General features: G+C 40.9%; 1 protein-coding gene across 1 annotated transcript in view; it reads left to right on the forward strand.

Annotated features, from left to right (window-relative positions):
- EMC1 (ER membrane protein complex subunit 1) overlaps positions 1 to 24,593 on the forward strand; it is a 1,424,536-nt gene that overhangs the window by 1,077,004 nt on the left and 322,939 nt on the right. The window lies entirely within an intron of this gene.

The following is a 24,593-nucleotide window of genomic DNA, read 5'->3' on the forward strand; positions in this document are numbered from 1 at the left end:
TGCGAGTTTGGGAATGTGCGATTTCTTCCCAGTGCTTTCTGGTTGTAACGCACATTCCAGGGATGACCAGCATGATAACCGACAAGCTCAGCTAGGCAATCCTACTGCCTCATGGGTGGTCTCTGAAACATGAAACAGCGGAACAGATTTTCCGCAAATGGGGATAGCCTTGCTGCGACCTCTTTGCCAGCCCAGTCAGTACCAAATGCAGCAGCTATTTTTCCCTCATTCCCCCTCCAGGGGAGACACCCAGAGAAGCTGTGGCTCACGATTGGCCCATGGGACTTCTGTATGCTTTTCCTCCATTTCCTCTCATTTTCAAAGTGATTCAGAAAGCCAGTCGGCTGGGAAGCAAGTTGATCCTCATTGCTCCTTACTGGCCTCGTCAGGTCTGGTTCCCCATTCTCGAGCCTATTCTCCTGGATGATCCTTGGATCCTGGATCCAGCTCCAGATCTGTTGACTCACATGTCAGGTTCGCTACATCCCTCAGTCCACACCCTCAGGTTGACAGCGTGGCTGCTCCAGTTCTATCCCTAGTCAGGCATCATGATGCATCATCCTCAGTATCACATATTCTTATGTCCTCCCATAAACCTTCAACTAGGAGGATGCATGGCAGTAAATGGAAAAGATTTTCTATTTGTGCACAGAAAATGAATGTAGATCCTTACACTGCTTCTGTCCCTGTGATTTTGGAATTTCTCTGAGCTTTTTCAACAAGGAGCTGCCGCCACCACTATCAGAGTCCAATTGGCGGCAATTTCTCATTTTCATTTAGGGTTTTCAGATAACAATTTAATGTCTCATAAGCTATGCAAGACCTTTTTGAAATGAATCACTCTTTTGAGGCCACCACTGCAAGAACCTGTGGCTTCTTGAGATTTAAATTTTATGTTGTCCAAACTGACTTCTCCCGCGTTTGAACCTTCTCACTCATCTTCATTGAAATTTTTGGATTGGATGACTTTGTTTTTGGTAGCTGTTATGTCAGCTAGACAGTTATCGGAACTACAATCATTGTCTGTTAAGCCACTTTATTTGATCTTTCACAAGGACAGGGTGTCAGTGCGTACTAATCCCTCCTTTGTCCCCAAAGTTTGTTCCCCTGCTACCTTAAATCAATCTATAGAACTCCCAGTTTTCTCCCCTAATCACTATAATGCAGCTGAATATTGTTTTCATCAGCTGGACGTTCATGGACAACTACGTTTTTTTTTGTTTTGTTTTTTTACAGCGGACCAAGGAATTTAGGAAATCAGATCAACTGATCATTTTATTTTCTAACTCCAGATTGGGCTTACCAGTTTCTAAAGTTACGCTGTCTAACTGGATTTCCAGTTGCATAGCCTTTATCTACAGTTCAGAGAGCAGACCTTTACTCTACAGGATCAAGGCTCATTCTACCAGGTCGCTATCTACCTCTACAGCCTTTCAAGCCAGGGTCCCACTTGATATTTGTGCAGTAGCTACGTGGGCTAACCCTCACACTTTTATTACGCATTACAAATTGGATTTAGCTTCCAGGGGTAGAGCATCCTTCGGCTCCACGGTGCTTAGGAGTGTTTTCCAGTGAGCCACCCAAGAATAAGGCGCTAGGGATGCTGTCCCATATGTAAAAATGAAGGTGAGATTGGACTACACAACATAAATAAGTTATATACTCACCATAACGTTCCATGTTGGTAGTCCATCTCACCCTTCATTTTTACCAACCCGCTCTCATGCCCCCATCCTGGAAGATCTGGCGATAATAATAATAATAATTTTGTTATCTTTGGTTGGACACCCTTTAGTATTGGTTTGTCTGTTATGGGTTTTTTCTTCTAGTGAGCAGCAAACAAGATCTGGGGTTTGTACTGGTGCACTATGGGATACCTGCTTAGCCACGAGCCAACCAGAAGTCTTCAAGCTTGTAAATCGACCGAGTCAGAGCCGAGGATCGGCTCCGAACCCATATGTAAAAATGAAGAGTGAGATGGACTACCAACATGGAACGTTATGTGGGTACACAACTTCTTTTTTTCCAAAGATACAGATTTCACTTCCACACCTTACCAACCCCAAGTGGTTGGCCAGACCTACCCCCAAATCAGTGGGCAGAGGCTCAACAGCATATTCTCTCTCTTCGAAGTATCAGGGCTATTCAACTTGTCCCAGCAGAAGAAAGGGGACCAGGTTTTTACTCAAGACTTTTCCTGATACCCAGAAAAGACAGCTAGCTCCTGGCTTCCTATCCAGGACCTCTCTATTCTAAACACCTTTTTGGTAATCCCAAAATTCAAAATGCTAACACTTCAACAACTGCTTCCTATGCTAGGAAAAGATGCCTGGTTGGCAACCTTGGACTTAAAGGAAGCTTACCTGCACATTCCAATAAGAGAATCTTGCAGGAAATACCTACGCTTCAGAGCAGACTCCATGCACTATCAGTTCTCTGCACTTCCCTTTGGCTTATCTACTGCACCCAGGGTATTTACAAAGTGTAAATCCCAAACAGTTCGGACCACTGCAAAACGAAGCCAAAGAAAGCCGATGCATCGGCTTTCTTTGGCTTCGTTTTGCAGTGGTCCGAATTGTTTGGGATTTATTCTTTGTTCAACCCTAATTTGGGTTTTTTTGTTAGTTTTTGTATTTACAAAGTGTCTAGCTCCAGCCATTGCATTTTGCAGGCAGAGAAATATTCATATATACCCATACCTGGGCGGTTGTCTGATTCAGGCAGAATGCCAGGACATGCTATTAAAACATCTGGCATTTGTAAAGAAACTTCTGAACTCGCTGGGGTATACCATAAACGAAAAGCAATCTCATCTAGTACCCTGCCAACAAATTGTATTCCTGGGAGCAAGCTTGAACACAACTTCCCAGATGGCTTACCTCACGTCAGAGAAACAAGTTTATTTGACAGCCTACTTCAAACTACTGGCCACAAAGACCCAGCTATCTGTAAGGAAAATCCTGCAAGCCCTGGGGTTCATGGCCTTTTGCATTCTACTAATTCCATATGTAAGACTGCATATGAGGAAACTACAGTGGTATCTAAAAAGCCTGTGGTGTCAACATTCTCAGGACCTGGAGTCAATGATTCCTATCATTCCTTGTATAAAGACAGAGTTCCTTTGGTGGGCAGAGGTCTGCCACTTCAACAAGGGGCTCCCTTTCAATCTACCCCCTGCCGCCCAAACCCTGACTACAGACGCATCAGACTATGCATGGGGGGCTTACTTGGCAGGGCGGTGCATTCCGGGCAAATGGAACCCAAGTCAGATGCACCTGCATATCAACCAAAAAGAAATGTTAGCTGTACAGAATTCCCTGACAGTCTTCAAAGACCACATCCTTCCAGGACAGTTATTGGTAAAGACAGACAACACCACAGTTATGTGGTACATAAACATGCAGGGGGGAACCCACTCATACACACTGTGCAGACTAGTCATGGCTCTGTGGAACACAGCCTTGAGCTTCCAAGTGCACCTACAAGCTCAGTTCCTGCCAGGCAATCTAAATTCACTAGCAGACGACCTACGCAGAAATCTCATGGACCCACACAAATGGAAACTGGAACCAAAAACATTCAGCCTCTTGAGGAACAAATGGGGGACTCCAGAGATGGACCTGTTTACCTCCCCTCAGAACTACCAATTGGACAAATTCTGCACAAGGACTCTCCACAGTCAAGCTTGGAAAGTAGATGCCCTTTCCTTTACCTGGGACAGCCTCTCATTTTATGCCTTTCCCTCTCTGCCTCTCCTCTTGAAGGTTCTGTTAAAGATCAACCAGGACAAACCAAGGACAATACTGATTGCGCCAGACTGGCCTGGCCACCACTGGTAACCCCTCTTGTGCAGTATCATGACCAAAGGGCAATTTCAGGTGTACTCTCCAATCCAGCTGGTGAATCTGGGTATCCTGAGGCAATGTTACAACTGCCTCACGTACACAGACAACCCTCTTCTCCTACCACAAAACACTAACATATGCGAGAGATGCAGTTATACAGCCAAACTGGCAGCTAAGCTGTCTCCACCCAAGACTGGAACAGACAGTCAAGAGGAGAAGGTTAACACTTGCACCACATCTCCAGCCGCACACAGACCTACTAAAACAGCACTGGCAAAAAATACACATAAATACACAAAATGGAGGCTCTGAATAAAAACCTGCAAAAGCATCAGAGACCTCCAGAGCAGACACCCAAACAACCTGCACCTCCTGACACAAACCAGACAACACATAAAACACAAAATCAGTGTGCCGCATAATCACAGCCTTTAAGGCGAAATAACATGCCTAACACACTAGTAATAGGTGACTCTATAGTCAGGCACACTGACGTCCCACTCACTAGGCTGGACAAGCTGAAGGTTACTGTTAGCTGCCTGTCGGGAGCCAGAATCCACCACATAACACAAGCACTCAGGTCACTCCAGAACAAGTACAAATATGACTCTGTCATTGTTCATGTTGGTGTGAATGACCTGAGACGTACCTCCCTGGACTACATTAAAAGAGTCATGGAAGAGCTCTGTGATCATGTATCCCAGGCTGGTATGACCCTGAGTAGCATCCTGCCCTCACCAAGAATGATACCGCAATATAAAGAAAAAAATGATCAATTTCAACAATTGACTAAGCTTCTGGTGTCATTCAAAGGGGATCCAGTGTCTGTCAGCCTAGGACGACATGCTCGACAAGCCACGTTGCTTCGCAAGAGACGGCTTGCACCTGTCATCCCTAGGCTTTCGAATACTGGCCAGGGCTCTTGCTATCCCCATAGTGCCTTTTTTAGGCAAGGCTCAAAAGTCAAACTCACCTCCTTAAACAGCACAATTAACAAAAAACTGAGGGTTATGCTACTGAACGCCAGGAGTTTAAATCTCAAAATGCACGCACTCGAAGCACTCCTCAGTATGGAGAACGTCGACGCCTGTGCAGTAACTGAAACCTTGTTCAAGGCTCCTGACAGCACCCCAGCACTACCGGGCTACAACTCATACCACATGTTTTGGCCATAGAACATGGACCGAAACACAAAAGGAGGGGGTGTATCCATATTCATGAAGGATACCTACACCTCCAGGTTAGTGGTGCAGCATGATACCTCTGAGATCATCCATGTGCAGCTAACATCGGGCAAATCTGCAGTGCAAATTATGGCCTGCTACAGATCACCCTCCATGACCCAGGACCACCACTCCACCTTTCTGGAGACACTGGAAAACATGAAGGTCCTACTGAACACGCTGATATTGGGCGATTTCAATTACCCTACCATTCACTGGGAAAACTACTCTAGTACAAACTCCCAGGCCCAGTGCTTCCTGGAATTCATCAACTCGGATGCCCTGGATCAGCTGGTAAACTCCCCTGCCAGAGGTGAAAACATATTGGACCTGGTCACCACCAACATGGGCGACAGGTGTTCCACACCAGAGGTCAACCTGTCTCTGGTTAGATCAGACCATAAACTAATCACTCTGGATGTGTCCACACCCCACCACCACCCCCAACTAAGGAAAGCACAGTAAAAAACTTTTCTAAAGCAAACTTCACCTTACTTAAGACAGAGGTGGTAAGTTTCACAGCCCACACGCTAAAGGATAATGTTGCCCAAGATGCAGAAACCTTTACAAATGCACTGTATGAGCACCTGCAAGGATGCATGAATTGTGCCATCCCTAGTAAAACCTAGACTCACTCCTCTAAGAGAAGGAAACCAGTTTGGTGGACCCCTGCCATAAACAGGCTATACAATAGAAGGAGGAAACTAGTTCAGAAAAAAAGCAAATCCCAAGAAAGAAAGACATCTCTGATCAGTATCAGTAAGAAACTAAGGTCCCTCTTGAAATCATCCAAGGCTAACCTCGAAAGAAAAATAGCCAAGGATTCAAAAGATAACCACAAAGCCTTCTTTTAGCTATGTTAAGACTCTAAGTGGCAACTCGCAGATATGCACTGAACTAGTGCAAAATAGCACAAAATATACTGAACCTACTGATATTGCTAACATCCTGGCAGATAGATTCAGTGCAAACTTCACCCCCCTCTCACCCCCAAAAGGTCCCACAACAATACCAGAAAAGTGTAGTGTCCCAAAAATCACAGACGCACAGGTAAAACCAGCCCTTTCAAAAGCCAAAAACACAGCGTCAGTGGGACCAGATAGTGTCCCAAGCTGCGTCTTGCACGAACTACAGAACAAACTAACCCTCCACCTAAACACACTGTTCAGCCTCAGCCTCTTCACAGGTTAGGTGCCCATAGAATAGTGCACAGCAACGGTTATTCGTCTCCACAAAGGAGGGGCCACAACTGACCCTGGTAACTATCGCCCCATAAGCCTTACTAGCCTGGTCTGCAAGGCTATGGAGCTCATCATCATGGAACTCATTAACAAAGACATTGGGAACCTCCAAACACTTGACCCGACCCAGTTCGGCTTTGTTAAGGGCAGATCATGCCTACTAAACCTGGTTGACTTCTTCAAGACAGTCACCAAGGCCATAGAGAAGGGAAAGGTGGTTCACACAGCCTACCTTGACCTAGCCAAGGCTTTCGACACCATTCCCCACTCTGGTATTACAGAAAAACTCACCAGCCTGAACATAAACCCCTACATCATGAGATGGGTTGCCAACTGGCTTACAGACAGAACTCACATGGTAAGAATAGCGGGCTCCAGGTCTGACTCTAAACCAGTCACAAGTGGTGTCCCGCAAGGCTCGGTCCTGGGACCCCCACTGTTCAGAATATACTTCTCAGAAGTACAGGCAAACACAGGAGGGCTATGGCTAACCAAGTTCGCCGATGACTGCAAACTGGGAGCCATAATTGACTCTCCGGCTGACACGGACATCCTCCAAAAGGGCCTTACTGAGACGGACACCTGGTGTCAAAAGTCATGGCCTCAAGCTAAATGCCAAAAAATGCATAGTCATCCCATTTGGGAAAAACAAATCACCCACGAATTACCACATAGGTGGCAGCCCCCTTAATACAGAAGAGGTAATAAGAGATCTGGGGACCCAGGTAGATAGTAATCCCTCCTTTGACAATCATATTGCCAAAGTAGTTAGGAAATCCTTCTATGTGGCCCATCTAATTACTAAAGGGTTCGCATCTAGAAATGAAGAGGTTATAGTGCCTCTCTACTCGTCACTCATTAGACCCATCATAGAGTACAATGCCCCATTTGGGATGTGCCTCACAAGACACTTCCAACAGCTGGAAAGACCACAAAAGTACCTCACCAAGAGGATTACTGGCTTCAAACATATTTCCTATGCAGCCCGACTGAAAAACCTCTGGCTGTACTCAGTGGCATATCGCTTACTCAGAGGTGATCTCTGCCTGACTTACAAAGACATGTCCAACTCAGAATTGATGGACATGCTCCACCTAAAGAAATCCAAGTCACTGCGAGCCACGTGCTCTAGTGAGCCAAACCTCGCCACAACAATAAATAGAACATGCTGGAGGGATAGATTCCTGTCACAGAGACTCCCCATGCATTGGAACAAAATTCCAAACTACGTTAGGCAGAGCCCCTCACTAACACTCTTCAAGAGAAACCCTGATGAGTGGGATGGGTAACAGAAAATACACCCCTGGGATCACTTCATTGGCTCTGCTTGACAGAGGATCATTTAATTAATCAGTGGGGCGGCAAAAGCCGACACACTCTGGCTAGGCTTATAAATGCCCTCGGGCAGATAGCCTAGTACCTATCTATGATACTGCTGGATCCATGGCACCTACCTCAGACACTTTGCTTGCTGTCCTGGCAGGCGGGCCAGATTGTACACCCTGAGCGTCAAACCCTGAACCTTGCAGCCTGGCTAATTCCTTGAGCTCTCCAATAGCATCCCTCAGTAAGCAGGTGCTAGATGTCATTCCGGAAGCAAGGAAACCTAGTACTAGAAAATCCTATGCTGAAAAGTGGAAAAGATGCTGTTCCTGGAGCCAGACTCAGGGGATGGACACTACTGTGCCCAGCTTACATCATATTCTTCAGTACTTAACAGAAATGCTCCACAGGGGCCTGTCATTTTTGTCAATTAAAATTCATGCCTCTGCCATTTCAGCACATTATAATACTGAACCACCCCTCTTCTGTCACCCCGTTAAAGCAATTCCTCAGAGGGGCTAAAAATTTAAGAACCCCCCCCCCAGGCGAGCCCCTACTCCAGCATGGGACCTTAACTTTGTATTGGAAAAGCTCACTCTCCCTCCATTTGAACCAGCTGCAACTGCAGAGTTGAAATTCCTTTCTTGGAAAACAACCTTCTTTCTAGCCATCACTTCAGCAAGAAGAGTGTCTGAATTACAGGCCCTTATGGCAGTGGGGCCCTTTATTATCTTCCTTGCAGACAGGGTTTCCCTCAGCACCAATCCTTCTTTTATGCCCAATGTGGTGTCTAGTGTCACCCTAAATCAGTCCATTCATTTGCCTACTTTTTTCCCAAATCCGCAAAACAAAGGTGAGAGAATACTGCACTCTTTGGATGTGCACAGACAATTTTGATTTTATTTGAACAGGACTAAGCCTTTCAGAAAATTTGAACTGCTACCTGGAGCTCTGTACATACCTTCACCAAGCATTACCACATGCCTATTTTTCTAATTCCAGAGCTGATTTTGCCACTGCAGTTTTGCAGGGCTTAATAGCTGGCCCTAATGCTCTATAACTTCCTTCTCCCTTCCTTAGCTTTGGGAATCAATCCAAATGTAATGACTGCAACAGTGAAACACGAAGAACATAGTACAGTTGTGTACACTTACCATAAATGTAGATGTTCGAGTGTATTCACTGTTGCAGTCCTGGTTACCCTCCCTCCAGCCCCCTGACTTCTCTTGGCTCTACCTTTCCTTCCTGTTTGGTGTATTTGAGCTTTCTGGTGTATTTGCTTTTTGTTGGAGGTGTAACATAACATCTAATTGCTTCCCATTATGGGGGCACCTGACATCTGGGGCAAGAAAAACTGATGTAATGGCATCGGCTGCATGTTCTATACCCCTGATGACCTGATGTCATGGAAGAGGAGACAGCAACCGATGCAGGAATCTAAGACTCTGGTATTCAGGCTGACTGAGGGCTACCTGCAGGCAGATAAACCAAATGTAATGACTGCAACAGTGAATACACTCGAACATCTACATTTATGGTAAGTATACACAACTGTACTTTCTGGATGGTGACACTGCAGTCGATGCTCCCTTTTCTGGGGAAAGATGATTGGATGTGCTCAGTAGATCTCCAGGATGCATACTACTACATAAAAATAGACAGGTGATCCAGGAGACATTTCTGCTTTCAGCTGGGAACCAGTCACTACCAGTTTCGAGCCCTGCCCTTGGGTCTCACTACAGCCCCCAGAGTGTTCACCAAGTGTATGGCAGTGGTTACGGCTCACTTGAGGTGTCTAGGATTCTAGATGTTTCCATACCTGGACAACTGGCTCCTAACCACCACCACCACCACGACCAAGCAACTACTAACAGAAGTGAGGGACAAAAAAAATGCATCTGTGTTCTCAGCTAAGCATTACAGTAAACTTAGAAAAGTCTGCCTTGTTGCCATCACAGCTCATGTTCATAGGTGCAGAGTCAGACATAAGCAAAATGTTGGCCAAACTTACCCCCGAGAGGATCCAGACATTGCATCATCAAATCAAGAGTCTTTTATCCAAAAGGAAAGTGCACGTGAAAACTGTGTTAAAGGCTCTGGGTACCATGGCAGGTACGATAATTCTGGTACATCTAGCTCGTCTGCATATAAGAGTTCTTCAGTTGCTGCTTTTTTCCCAGTGGTCCATGAAGGATCTACCTTTGTCTTACAAGATCATCATCACAGAATCGTGCAAGAAGGACCTACTCTGGTGGCTCCACTCAGCTCAAGTGACCTTAGGCCAACCATTTGTCTTTCCGCAACCAATAGCCACGGTGACCACGGACGCGGGGGGGGGCATTTTCTGGGAAAGACTGTCCAAGGTGTTTGGCAGGAACACGAAAACCACTTTCATAGCAATGTCCTAGAGATAAGAGCGGTGCTTTTCACGTTGCAAGCATTCCAGGACTGTCTTCCAATAGGAACAATTGCAATTCAGACAGACAATATGTCAGTAGTGTGGTATTTAAACAAACAAGTAGGAACCAAATCCTACCTCCTATGTCGAGAAGTATAAAGAGTATAGCAATGGGCAGTCTCTTCTGAATGCTTTCTGACAGCAACGTACATCCCGGGCAAATCCAACGTGATAGCGGACAAGCTCAGCAGAGGTATTCTGATGCCTCACGAGTGGTCCCTAAAGCAGGAAATTGCCAAAAAGATTTTCCGCCACTGGGGCCAGCCTTGCTGTGACCTCTTCCCTACGTCCATGAATGCCAAATGCAGCAGCTACTTTGCCCTAATTCCCCCTCCGGGGCAGTCACCAAGGGATGCACTTGCACATGATTGCCCCCTGGGCCTCCTTTATGCCTTTCCACCTTTTCCCTTAATTCCAAAGGTCCTTCAGAAGGCCAGCAGGTTGAAAAGCACAATGATACTCATTACCCCATACTAGCATCATCAAACTTGGTTCCATTTTCTGTGGTCACATCTCCAGGAGGAACCTTGGATTCTGGATTCAGTTCTAGACCTCCTGACTCATTCGTGGGGAACGTTCCATCCATCGATACAAACCCTAAAATTGACAGCTTGACTGCTCCAATTCCACAAATAGCCAGGCTCCCTGATATCTCCCCTGCAGTCAGACATATATTGATTTCCTCTCACAAGGCGTCAGCCAGGAAGTTATACTCTTGCAAATGGAAGAGATTTTCCCACTGGGCTTCTAAGAACCACACTGATCTTTTTACTGCCTCTATCACAACAGTGTTAGATTTTTTGACTAAACTCTTTAAGGAAGGGGTGGTTGCTATGATTCGAGTTCAGTTGGCCGCTATATTAAACTATCGTGTAGGGGAAATGGGTCTAAAAATCATGTCCCACAGGCTTTGTAAAGCATTTTTAAAGGGTAATTTCTTGCTAAGACCTTCAGTGAAAGAGCCTCCAGCACCATGGGACTTGAATTTTGTTCTATCTCTTCTAATTCTACTCTCCTTTGAACGTGCATCATCATGTGACAAAGTTGTTGTCATGGAAGACAACACTACTGGTGACCATAACATTTGCTAGACAAGTGTCTGAACTTCAAGCTTTGTCTATATGTACTCCATATTTAACCTTTCACAAAGATAGAGTTTCCTTATGGACTTAACCCTTCCTTCCTACCAAAATTATGTTCAGAGGCCAATTTAAATCAATCCATTGACTTACCATTTTTTTCCCAAACTATGGCAACAAGGCAGAATATAAATTACACCAGTTGGACGTGCATAAAATAAAAGGTTTCATAATGTCAGACCAGCTGTTTGTGTCTTTTTCAAACAAGAAGAAAGGGTTCCCAATTTCAAAAGTCACACTTTCTAAATGGCTTAAAGACTGTATCACCTGTACATACAATTCCCAGAATAGTGAGCTCCCAGGGAAAGTGAAAGGCCATTCCACAAGAGCTATTTCAACTTCATCTGCCTTACAGGCGAGGCTACCCATGGATTCCATCTGTGCAGCAGCAACATAGGTAAGGCCTCATACCTTTATCACTCATTACAAAGTCGATTTGGCCTCCGGGAACAGGGCCTCTTTTGGATCCACTGTTCTGAAGAGCATTTTCCCCTTGAGCCACCCAAGAAAGAAGGTGCTAGGGACGCTGTCCCAACCAGCAAAGAATAAAGGCAAGATAGGTCAACATAACATTAAGAAGTGATGTACTCACCATAATGTTCCATGTTTGTTGTCCATCTCGCCTTCATTCGTGCGTTCCACCCTCCTTCCCCCACCCTGAAGGATCGGGCAGTCTTACTGGCAAAATTGATTACCAAATTCTCTGGATCTCTTCTTAGTCTTTTTGGGTTAAATGTAATATTTGTTTTTATCTGCAAACAAGATCTGGGAAATGGTCCCAGAACATCATGGGATAGGGTGTAGCCCACGGGCTGGTGGAAGCTCTCGAGCTTTTGAATAAGGCCGAGTCAGAACCAATCCTTGGATGTTCTTTGTGTGTCACTGTTGCAGTCATTACATTTAGGGTAATCTGCTGGCAGGTTGCCCCCAGTCAGCCTGAATATCAAAGTCTTGGGTCCTGCGTCAGTTGCTGTCTCCTTCCATGACGTCAGGTCGTCAGGGGTATAAAACAGGCAGCCGACAACATTTTCTTTAGTCTTTCTTGCAGCGCGGTGCCTGAAGCAGAAGCAGTTTGCAAGTGCCGGTCGGCCGACTCCTGAAATTTTCGCATTCGAGTTTCAGAACCGAAGTCTTCAATTAAAGCTAAGTACCCCATTGGGGAAACTTTTTCTTGCTCCATACCAATGTCAGTAAAAGTTAATAATTGCATTACTTGTGGGAAGCAAATTACCTCATAAGGATTTCCATTTGTACTGTATTCCTTGCCTAGGCCCAGATCATAACGTGCCTTGCTGTCGGTTTTGTGCTAGATTCAACCAACGCACTATTAAGCGTCGGTATATCTTTGCTTCTAAATATTTTGGAAACAGATTTAACTACCCTGAAATGTCATTGGATAGTAATCCGACTACCGGAGTTCACAAAAAACGCAAGAAAAGGACAGAGACAGACCATCGAGGTCCAAACAGACAATGAAGCTTCTCCTAAGCCAGTCGCCGGTTCGCCGGTACTCAGTGAGGTGCCTTCGCAGCCCTTGATACCCACTACGTTCGAGTCGCAGGCCTCTACCGAGACCCATGTGGAATCCAGCATGCCACGAGATTCTTCAACTATTGTACCCGCGGATATCTCTCCCTTGGTTGGGTCCAGAGCCGCTGTGCAGGCACCGGCTTCTGAGGGTGTTTTCAGGCCTCATCATTTCTATATAAAACTGATGCCAGCTTCAAAAACAAAGACAAAAGCAACTCCTAAGGCCAAAAAAAGGACGCATGAGCCACGTGCTCAGGCCTCTATGCCCAAGAAACAGATGATCAAAATGGCTGAAGACTTAATTACCTTGATCAGGGGTTCCCAACCCCCAATAAGAGGCCTAGGCAAGACACTGATTATGAATCTTCAGATCAGGTTTCTATTTCTTCTGATTCCTCTTCTGATCAGGAATTTTCTATACCACCCTATGAGGATTCGGATGCAGAGGAATCCATTCCATCTGCATCCCCTCATGAAGATTATTCTTTTGGTGAAACTTTGCATACTTTGAGGGAACATTTTCATTGGGAGAGTCAAGATTTCTCAGAATCAAAAAAGATGCTTAGGGATTTCCTTCTTCTCCCTCAGCATAGGCCTTTGGCCATACCCCCAGTTTTAGACATTGTTGATTATGTGTTTTCCCTATCACTGGCTCCTAGCAAGCCAGACAGATATTACAGAGTTCCTGACTCCTACAAATTTTTATTCAAAAATCCTGCTGCTGACCCTGAAACTATCTCACAGGATTACAAAAGTGTAAAGGCCTCAACAGCTAAGAATCCTACCCCCTCTGATAGAGATTCCAGGGCACTGGATAGATGGGGAAAGAAGGTTTATATGTCTGCAACTTTGGCAATTAGGGCCCTAAACTGCCAGTTTCATATGCTTAAATATCAATAGTATGTTATGGTATTATTGAAACAGAAAATTAAGTTGATTTCTGAATGTGTGGAAAATAAAGAATTACAGGAATTATTGCATGCAGCAGAACAGGCTTGAAAGCATACTTTGCAATATGGTTTTGATTCCTTAGAGGCCTCTTGCAGGGCCGCAGTTACTGGATCTGTGATTAGAAGGCATGCCTGGCTCAAAGAGCAAAATATGCCTGATCATGTTAAAGCTAAATTGTTGGATGCACCTTTACAGCATGATATTTTGTTTGGTAATAAGGCAGAAGAGGTTTTAAAGAAAATGGAAGACAAAGCTAAGTCTATGCGAACTGTAAAAGACTTCTTACAAGTGCAGCCACCAAGGTTCAGTAGACACTGGCCTACAAAACATTGGTCCTTTACTGTGTCCGACAGAGCCTCACGGGGCAAATCCAGGTGCTCAAAAGGCTCTAGATACCAATCACAGGGTTCCTACAGGTCAAAGCAATGGGGTGCCTCTACCTCTAAATCTGGAGGAAACAAAGCCCAACCCTAGAGTAAGCAGTCTCAATGACTCCCCTCTGCCATCACCAAGCACTTATCTTTTGGCAGCCCCCTTAGGGGGAAAACTAGCACTTCATGCACAAAATTGGCAGTTAGGAACCCAGGACAAGTGGGTATTAAACATAGTATCCCAGGGATACAGATTTCATTTCCATACCTTGCCAATTCCAAATGGTTGGCCAGATCTGCCTCAAAAGCAATGGGCAGAGGCACAGAAACAAGTTACGTCCCTCATGGATAATGGGGGCTATTCAGCCAGTACCAGAACTAGAAAAAGGACAAGGTTTTACTTGAGACTGTTCTTGGTACCCAGAAAAGACAATGCTTGGCACCCAGTACTGGATTTATCGATTTTGAACACATTCTTGGACATCCCAAAATTCAAAATGCTGACTTTGCAACAGCTTCTGCCCATGCTGGGCAAGAACGCTTGGCTAGTGACTCTAGACTTAAAAAAGGCATACCTGCATATCCCAATAAGGGAATCGTGCAGAAGATACCTCCGCTTCAAGGCTGGTTTTATGCATTACCAATTCTCTGCACTGCCCTTTGGCTTATCTACTGGACCCAGGGTCTTTACAAAGTGCCTGGCACCAGTAATTGCATTTTGCAGACAAAGAAGCATTCAAATCTATCCATACTTGGACGACTGTCTCATTCAAGCAGAAAACAAGGACATTCTTCTACAACATCTGGCGTTTGTAAAAAGGCTTCTAACATGCCTAGGGTACACAATAAACAAAAAGAAATCACAACTGGTACCCTCTCAAAAAATTACATTCCTGGGTGCAAGCTTGAATACAACTGCCCAGATGACTTACCTTACGCCAGACAAACAAAGGCAACTGACTATTTACTTCAAACAGATGGCAACAAAAACCCAGTTATCTGCAAAACAAATTCTGCAGGGTTTGGGGTTCATGGCATCCTGCATTCTTCTAATTCCATATGCAAGACTGCATATGAGGAAACTACAATGGTACCTAAAAAGTTTATGGAGTCAACATTGTCACAGTCTGGAAACAATTCCTCTCATTCTCTGCCTACAACAGGAATTTCTTTGGTGGGCAGAGACATCACCAGAACATGGGACGGTCTTTCACTCTACCGTCTGCCAACCAAACCCTAACTACAGACGCATCAGGCAATGCTTGGGGGGGCCCACCTGGTGGGGAGATGCATTCAGGGCATATGGAGCCCAGAATAAATGCATCTGCGTATCGACCAGAAGGAGATGTTAGCTGTTCAGAATGCCCTGACAGCCTTCAAGGACTTACTTCATCCAGGACAACTACTAATAAAGACAAACAACACCACAGTTATGTGGTACATAAACAAGTAGGGGGGCACACATTCCTACCCCCTTTGCAGACTAGCCATGGCATTGTGGGACACAGCCTTGACTTACCAAGTACATCTTCAAGCTCAGTTCCTGCCAGGAAAACAAAATACTCTGGCAGATATCCTAAGCAGAAATCTTATGGACCCTCATGAGTGGAAACTGGATCCACAAGTCTTCAACATGATAACAGAGAAATGGAGGAGCCCGGACATAGATCTATTTGCCTCTCCCCAGAACTATCAACTGGACAAATTCTGCACAAGGACTTATCACAGACAAGCATGGAAAGTGGATGCCCTGTCTTTAAGTTGGAAAAACCTATCAGTCTATGCCTTTCCTCTGCTGCCTCTTCTTCCCAAGGTCCTACTAAAGGTCAGACAGGAAAAAACAAAAATGATCCTACTTGCCCCGGACTGGCCTCACCAGCACTGGTACCCAATTCTAAGGAATATGTCTCAACTCCTTGGTACATGCCTCAAATACGTCATATACTGTCTCTGCAGAACAATCAAATTCTGCACAATCAGCTCCAAACTCTGAAGCTGGCAGCATGGCTGATCATGTAATTATTCAAACAACACCTCTCAGTAAATCTGTGATGGATGTCATTTTGGAAGCCAGAAGGTCTAGTACTAGAAAATCTTATGCTGATAAATGGAAGAGATTCTGTGCTTGGAACCAAGCAGAAGGGACTGACACAGCAAACCAAACCAACGAGGCACGCACGTAGGACTGATGGTGCTCGGTCCAAACCACGACAATACATCCAAAAAGAAGGGACCAGCACTCTATGGCAGCAGATAAAAGTAATTTTATTAGGATTGTAAAAACAACCTAATTTTGGTGCACAAACCGGTTTCGGCTATCACAGCCTTTCTCAATGTGACTTAATAAAGAAATACAAATTCAATCCATGATGCATCTTGCTACTTAATTTATACTCACTTGTTAAAGTGGTATAACCCATATTCATTTGGTGATTCATACTACTGACAAATCATGTTTAACTAATAAAATGACCATCTTAAACAATTGAATTCACCACAAATTACATATTTATGCAAATAATAATATTCACAATATATAATAAAAATATTAGTTAATGACTAAGCATTCAAATTATAATCAATACTGTGGTGAAATCTGTTTCAAGCAACTCAGAAATAATACTGATATAACAGTTTCCAAACACCCAAATCAATTATAATAATAAGTAAAGGGTGTGTACATAATAATATGCATAATGTGAATTATTTTTTAAAAAAGCATATTACTATTAATAGTATATTAGAGAATGTTGGATGTTTCTCATGACTGACAATTATGTATCTATTCTGGAGAATTATTAGATACTAGGAAATATTTGTTGGGTTATTATTAAGAATAGAATAATTGTCTAATATGTCTGAGATTATTATTATAATAACGGACTGTCTCAATATGGTTCTTGGTATGGATGTAGCATACCTAGCATTTATCCTTCATGTACATGATATTCATTAAGTCCAGGTTTAAAGAGGGCCCCAAGTGTGGTGATCCATCTTTGTTCCATATTATTAAGTTTGGTGTGCCACCCCATCTTAAAGTTTCTATGTAATTGTATTCTGTCAATAATAATAAACTGAAATGAAGCAGTGGTGTGTTGTTTGGTGTGTTTGTATAAGGCATTGGTTATCCGCCCATTTCTGATGGAACTGAGGTGTTCGCTGATTCTGATCCTCACTGGCCTAGAAGTCTGGCCTACATAAAAAGCAGAACAGGAGCATTGAGCCAAATATATCACCCAATCTGAACTACAGTTGACAAAGGTTTTTATATTGAAAATCTTAGATGTATTTTTACTAGTAAATTCTTTAGTTTTCCAGATATGTTGGCATAAACTGCAATGTCCACATGGGTAACAATCAACTAGTGCATCCCCAAACAATGTAGTCTGATGTTTTATACCCGGAATATGCCTTTTGTAGTGTGCAAAATTGGACTGAATGGTCCGTCCTCTTCGATAGGAAAATGAGCAACTTTCAGGGAGAATATCTCGAAGAAATGAGTTGGACTGTAATGTACTCCAATGCTTGTTAACAATTTGTTTGAACCATTTAGTGTTATTGCCATACGTGGTAACCAGCCTGATCGGTTGCTTGGCCAACTGAAGCCCTTCCATAGATCTGTTATATTTGAGCAAATCTTCACGACTTTTTGTGTCAATTTGTGCAACTGTTTTGTTAAGCTGATTTGTATTATATCCTCTATCCACAAATCTGGTGGTTAGTTCAGCTGTTCTTATGGAATATTCTGTATTAGATGAGCAAATCCTTTTAAGGTGCATGTATTGTGATTTAGGAATGTTGGTAATAATGTGGCGGGGATGAGAACTTGTTGCATGCAGAATCGTGTTGTACTGCGGAAACTTTCGGTGTATTGTTGTCGATAAAGTATGATCCGCAAGTCTATTGACTAAAACATCCAAGAACACAATTTCTGTATATCCAATATTAATCGTAAATTCTATATCAAATGGGTTCTTGTTGAGATATGCCACGAACTTGGTAAGAACATCCTTACTACCCCGCCACACCAACCAGCAGTCATCTAAATACCTCCGCCATATGTCCATATATTCCAAATAGATGTTCCGCTGAGTATCATAAATGAAATGTAATTCAAAATATCCCATGAAAAGATCGGCATAAATGGGAGCAAAAGAAGCTCCCATTGCTGTGCCCTTAATTTGCCAATAGGGGATCCCTTCAAAATAGAAGATGTTTTTTTGTAAAACAAACTTAGTTAGTTGAATAAGAAAATTATTAAATCCTGTTGGATATAATTTTGATTCTTTTAACCAATATGTTACAGCCAGAATGCCAGCTTTATGTGGGATGCTTGTATATAGTGATGTTACGTCTAAGGTGCACAAAAGCCAATTTTCCTCCAATTGGGAATCTTCAATAATGTTCAGGAATTGTGTCGTATCCTGAATCCGGGATCTAACCATGGACAATAATGGTTTAAGATATTCGGTCAGGAAAGCAGATAAGGGCTCAGTTAAAGACCCATGACCTGACACTATTGGTCTCCCAGGAGGGTTGTTTAAATCCTTATGTGTCTTAGGTATTAGATAAAGATATTGGGGCATTGGTTCTGGAACTTTAAGTTGGTTGGCCACTTTTGAGGTGATGATTTCTTCTTCTTCGGCTAAGTCAAGAAATGAATCTATTTCTGATTTGAAATTAGAGGTTGGATCCACTGTCATCTTAATGTAAAATCTAGTTTCAGATAGCTGTTTCATGGCTTCTGCCTTGTATTTGGTATAGTCCATAACAACAATGCCCCCACCTTTATCTGCATTAGTAATCACAATGTTTTTGTTTTGTTGTAATTGCCTTAACGCTTCACGTTCTTGTTGATTCAAATTGTTCCGAAAACTCTCCATATTTTTTGAAAAATGTAAATCCCTCAATACACATTCCTTGAATGTGGATACATATTTATCCATTGGGGGCATAAATGAAGATTTGCCAAATTTAAAACCTGTAGATCTTTGAGAATTAGTTGTGTCTGAAAAAAATAACTTTAAATTAAGGGTTCTACAAAAATTATTAATATCTTCTACAAATGAATGTTCAGACACTGGTGCTGTGGGTACAAAATTCAGTCCTTTATTAAGCACATTGTATTGAAATTCTGTTAATGTAACTGATGAAATATTCAAAACATTATTTATTGTGTTGTGATTTGTTTGAGAAGTGTCTGTAGACTGGTTGTACCTCTTTCTGTACCCATGCTTGTGCTTCCTGCCTCCTCTACGTTTCTTACTCCTAAAGGGAGGGACTGCTTTCTTTTAGCCACTGGGGACGCCTGGTTGGAGGAGACATCTCCTTCCATAGTAGATGAATAGTCATCATCCGTGGTTACCTGGTTTCTATTGTCTTGTTTTTTTAAAATGGGTCTAGGTCGCTTCCTACCCCTAGTAGGTTTGTATGTGCCTTCATTAAATCTCACATTCTTAGTGGTGACAAAAGGTATGCCTTGCTCATAATCCCCTAAGTCCCGATTAAATTTGTGTAGTTTCCTTTTCTTGAGATCTATTTCAATATTCTCTAATTCCTTAGATAATTGTGTTAACTGGTCTTGGTAATGGCTAGTCTCAGAAAAGATTTCCACTTCAGAACAGGTTTTTTGTAATTCTGGAGTAAGGGTCTCCATATTTCTTTCATAATACTTAATAAGGCAATCCACAAATAACATTGATGCTTGATGTTGTGCCATAGCCCAATCTTGCCTTAATTCTTGGTCTATATTAGAAACCAGAGGTTGTAACTTGATACGGAGCCCTCTTGGTGTTATGTCCTTAATTTTGTATGCTTTAAATGATTTCAAATGCCAAATATTGGTTCTAAAAGCTTTCATTTGTCGTTGTAACTTGTTGAAAACATGTGTACATTTGTCTTTAGAAATACTACTACTCTCATTCATAGGTGTATGGCCCATATTGAGCCCAAAAACTTCTAAATTGTCCTTATCTGCAGACAGGCCTTTTAAGATGTCATTTAAATCCATGTTTTGCATTATGATATCCAAATCGCACAAATAATACAAATAATGTGTATATTAATGTATTTGTAAATATTTTAGATGTAATCCGAAAATTATTGTTTATAAATCACTATGTTTATTGTCCTTAAACCCGACCAGAATGTTGTGTGAATTTTCTAATTATTTATTTTTCTTTGGTACAATATACACATTATCATGTAGGTTGGGCTGAACCAACAAACACTGGTTAAAGAATTATTGATTTTAATATACTTACAATAAGTGGAGTTGGGTCCAGTTTTATATAATATGTTTATTTCTTGTGACCATCCACCGTAAGGATATGTATCAACAAATTTTTAATATGTATTATATTGTGATTCACAAATACCCTTACAATCAGTGGAACCACTCTAACTCAAATTGTTGTCCTGACAACTGCTTATTGCAAATGCCACCGTAAGGGTATTTATTAAGTCTTATTGTTGTACCAAACTAGTGCCAAGGTGACTCTTGATGTATCAAAATAAATAGTTTCTGAGTGAAATTCACTCAATCTCAATTGTCTAGTCGGTTTAATTACAACAATATATGTTTATAAACTGAATTCAGTAATGAAGCATGGACTTATAATCACCCAATTGTAATAATCATATTTATTGTTCATTAGATGTATTGTGGATACTTCTAGAGTAAACACATTGTGAACCATCATCAGTGCAAACCCAAGAACCATATATTTGGCATTTGTGACATACAAATTAGACCCCTATTGATTTGGTTATAAACAAACTAAGATACCTGATATTTTGGGCCAAAACAATTGGGATGCGGACTCCCTATGTACCTAAAACTATTCATGTTTTGTTCCGCTCGGTCCTGAATACATATTACTATCATGCCCAGTTGTGAATCATAGGTTGAAGTTAACATTATGCATAGATCCAATTGTTTAAGATGGTCATTTTATTAGTTAAACATGATTTGTCAGTAGTATGAATCACCAAATGAATATGGGTTATACCACTTTAACAAGTGAGTATAAATTAAGTAGCAAGATGCATCATGGATTGAATTTGTATTTCTTTATTAAGTCACATTGAGAAAGGCTGTGATAGCCGAAACCGGTTTGTGCACCAAAATTAGGTTGTTTTTACAATCCTAATAAAATTACTTTTATCTGCTGCCATAGAGTGCTGGTCCCTTCTTTTTGGATGTACTGACACAGCAAAGCCAAATATTCCTCGGATTTTACAATACTTGACTGAGATGCTTGACAAGGGCCTATCTTTCTCATCAGTAAAAATCCATGCCTCTGCCATCTCGGCTCATTACAACACAGAGCCTCCCATTTATTCTGGAGCTTCTCTTTTTCCTTCACTATATTCTACAGCCTTTGTGGTGTATTTGCATTTAGATGAAGGTAAAGTTTGTTACAATTGCATGCATATATATATATATATATATATATATATATATATATATATATATATTTGTTTTTTTTTTTTTTTTTTTTTTTTTTTGCTCCCCATTTGGGGGGCACCTGACATCTGGGGCAAGAAAAACTAAAGAAAATGTCATCGGCTGTCTGTTTTATACCCCTGATGACCTGACGTCATGGAAGAAGAGACAGCAACCGACGCAGGACCCAAGACTTTGATATTCAGGCTGACTGGGGGCAACCTGCCAGCAATTACCCCAAATGTAATGACTGCAACAGTGAATACACTAGAACATCTACATTTATGGTAAGTGTACACAACTATACTTTCCGAACCCAACCAGCAAAGAATGAAGGTGAGATGGACAACAAACATGGAACGTTATGGTGAGTACATAACTTCTTATTTTTTACAGTGGCAGTATGATGTGAGAAAAGTAGAGAAAGAAAAATATAAAAGAATGTATAGTGATGCATTGGAAGATTTATAACATAACAATGGAAAGTACTGCGACAAAAAGAATTATAAGAGGGAAATCAAGAAAAAATAGAATTGTTATATAAGCAAATATATTTTTTACAAGGAAAGAGACAAGTATTGAGTTAAGCAGATAAAGGAAGGTGATAGTGTATTGAGAGAAGTAAAACATGCAAAAAGAGAAATAGAAAGAATTCAGGAAAAGATTATGACTAGTGTAGTACAATATGTGCAAGATAATGTTTAAAGAAAAAAGTAGGCAGTGAAAACAATGGAAACTAAAAAAGTTAACAGGAAAAGAGAATAAAGTGTTGGAAAAGGAGATTTCTTTAAATGAGCTAGATATCATATTAGGATAAGTAAATATAGATGTGGCTGCAGGACCATATGGAATAGAGTATGAAATATATAAAATAAAGGAAGTGGCAAAATATAAATGTACATATACATTATATATATGTGTGTGTGTATATATATATATATATATATATGTATATATATATATATATATATATGTATATATATATATATATATATATATATATATATATATATATATATATATGGGTCTACTTCATTTGCCCTAACTTCCAATTGACTGACACCCATTTCACTGAAATTTCATTTGACTGACAAGTATTATTGGCAGTCTCCAGAGCACTGTAAGGCAAGTAAATGGAATATGTCCCCTTCCCCACTGTAGTGTGACCCTGGAGTTAGAATATATAGTTGGGGGGTGTGGAGGGCACAGCCCCCACTTAATTTCATATTATATTGTGTGGTTTTGCTTTAATGTTGTTTAGTAAAACAAAAGTAAGTGGGGGGCTTTGCCCCCCACACCCCCCCTAACTATATATTCTAACTCCAGGGTTGCACTACAGTGAGGAAGGGGACATATTCCATTTACTTGCTTAGTGCTCTGAGACTGCCAATAATACTTTTCAGTCAAATGAAGTGCCAGTCAAATGGGGTCAGTCAATTGGAAGTTAGGGCAAATGAAGTAGACTTGTGTGTGTGTGTGTGTGTGTGTGTGTGTGTGTGTGTGTGTGTGTGTGTGTATATATATATATATATATATATATATATATATATATATATATATATATATATATATATATATATATAGATATATATATATATATATAATATGTGTGTGTGTGTGTATTGCATTAGTTTTGAATGTGGTAGTATGTGAAATAAATTACAAAATGAATGAGGTGGGGTATGTATAACAGCTGAAGGGGTAAGAATTTCATTTCTGTTAGCATATGCAGATGACACAAAGAATTGCAAACAAGAAAATGTAGATAAAATAAGTAATAATGTGCACTAGTGGGTGTCTAGAGGTGATACAAATGGCATTAAATAAAGAGAAAATTAAAGGTTTAGGTGATGTAGAGAAGATAGGGGATATTTATTTTGCAGTGAATTAAATTTCTGTGTCAAGTATAAAATTTTGTAATAAAGATACGAGTAGAATACAGTGGGGAAAAACAATAGCAATAAAACAAGCCTGTCTTGACTGGAGAACATATAAACTATCTTTCAGAAAAAGGCTTATTTGATGAATTCTGTACTGATAGGAAAATAGCATACTTAGCAAGTGTATTTATGTTGCCAACAGTATTTGAAAAGAAATTATTGCAGTTAATTTTTATAATTTATATGTGGTTTAGATTTACCCCAGTAAAAAGTGAAGTTTTGTATGTAAGTAAAGAGGAGAGAGGTTTAGGGTTAATTAACCCAGTGGTATATGCTGCTTCATTAAATTTGTATGAAGTGTTAAAGTAGATAAGTGTAAATTATGAGAGATTAGTAGTACAATTATGTATATATATATATATATATATATATATATATATATATATATATAGAATTTGGGAGTATGGTGAAAAAAGAGTAAAGGAGAAAAAGAGTATAAATGAAGAAATAAAATGTTGCCAAGAAAAATATATTTGTAGAAAATAAACATTATTAATCTAGAAAAGTAAGGTACAAGAATGTACTAATAAAACATCAATATGTAAAACCATGGGAAAATCTAACAAATGAAAAAAAGAAAGCTGTAAAAATAAGAACAAATGGTGGAATTAGGAAGTAGGTCAACGTTTTTATGGATACTGGTAATAGATAAATTACCAGTAAAAGGAAATTTGCCATATTAAAAAAAAGTGCTAGAATATGTTTACATTGTAAAGAAGAAACTACAGGAAGTGTTTTTGAAATGTAAAAAAGTTATGTGGAAAACTATGTAAAGATATTTTTGAAGATTTTTGAAGATATAAAAGTGGATAAAATAAACATGGTTATGATTAAATATGGATATTATGAGAATAATAGTAAAGAATATGTTACAAGAACAGGTACGTTATTTTAAGACATATGGAATGAATGAATAAATTAAATTATGTTTAATGGTAAATGGATTTTAGCAACAATATTTAAGATCAGATTTTGGGTACAGGAAAAGGAGTGGGGGTCTAATAGGCATGGAAATTTAGTACGCTTGTAAAGGTAATTATGAATACATGTAAATACATTTGTATATCTATATATTTGTACATGTGTAAATATGTGTGAATATGTGCAAGTAAGAGTTACTTTTGT

Source organism: Protopterus annectens, chromosome 1.part1, assembly GCF_019279795.1.
Source record: "Protopterus annectens isolate FY-2018-M chromosome 1.part1, PAN1.0, whole genome shotgun sequence".
Lineage (NCBI taxonomy): Eukaryota > Metazoa > Chordata > Ceratodontiformes > Protopteridae > Protopterus > Protopterus annectens.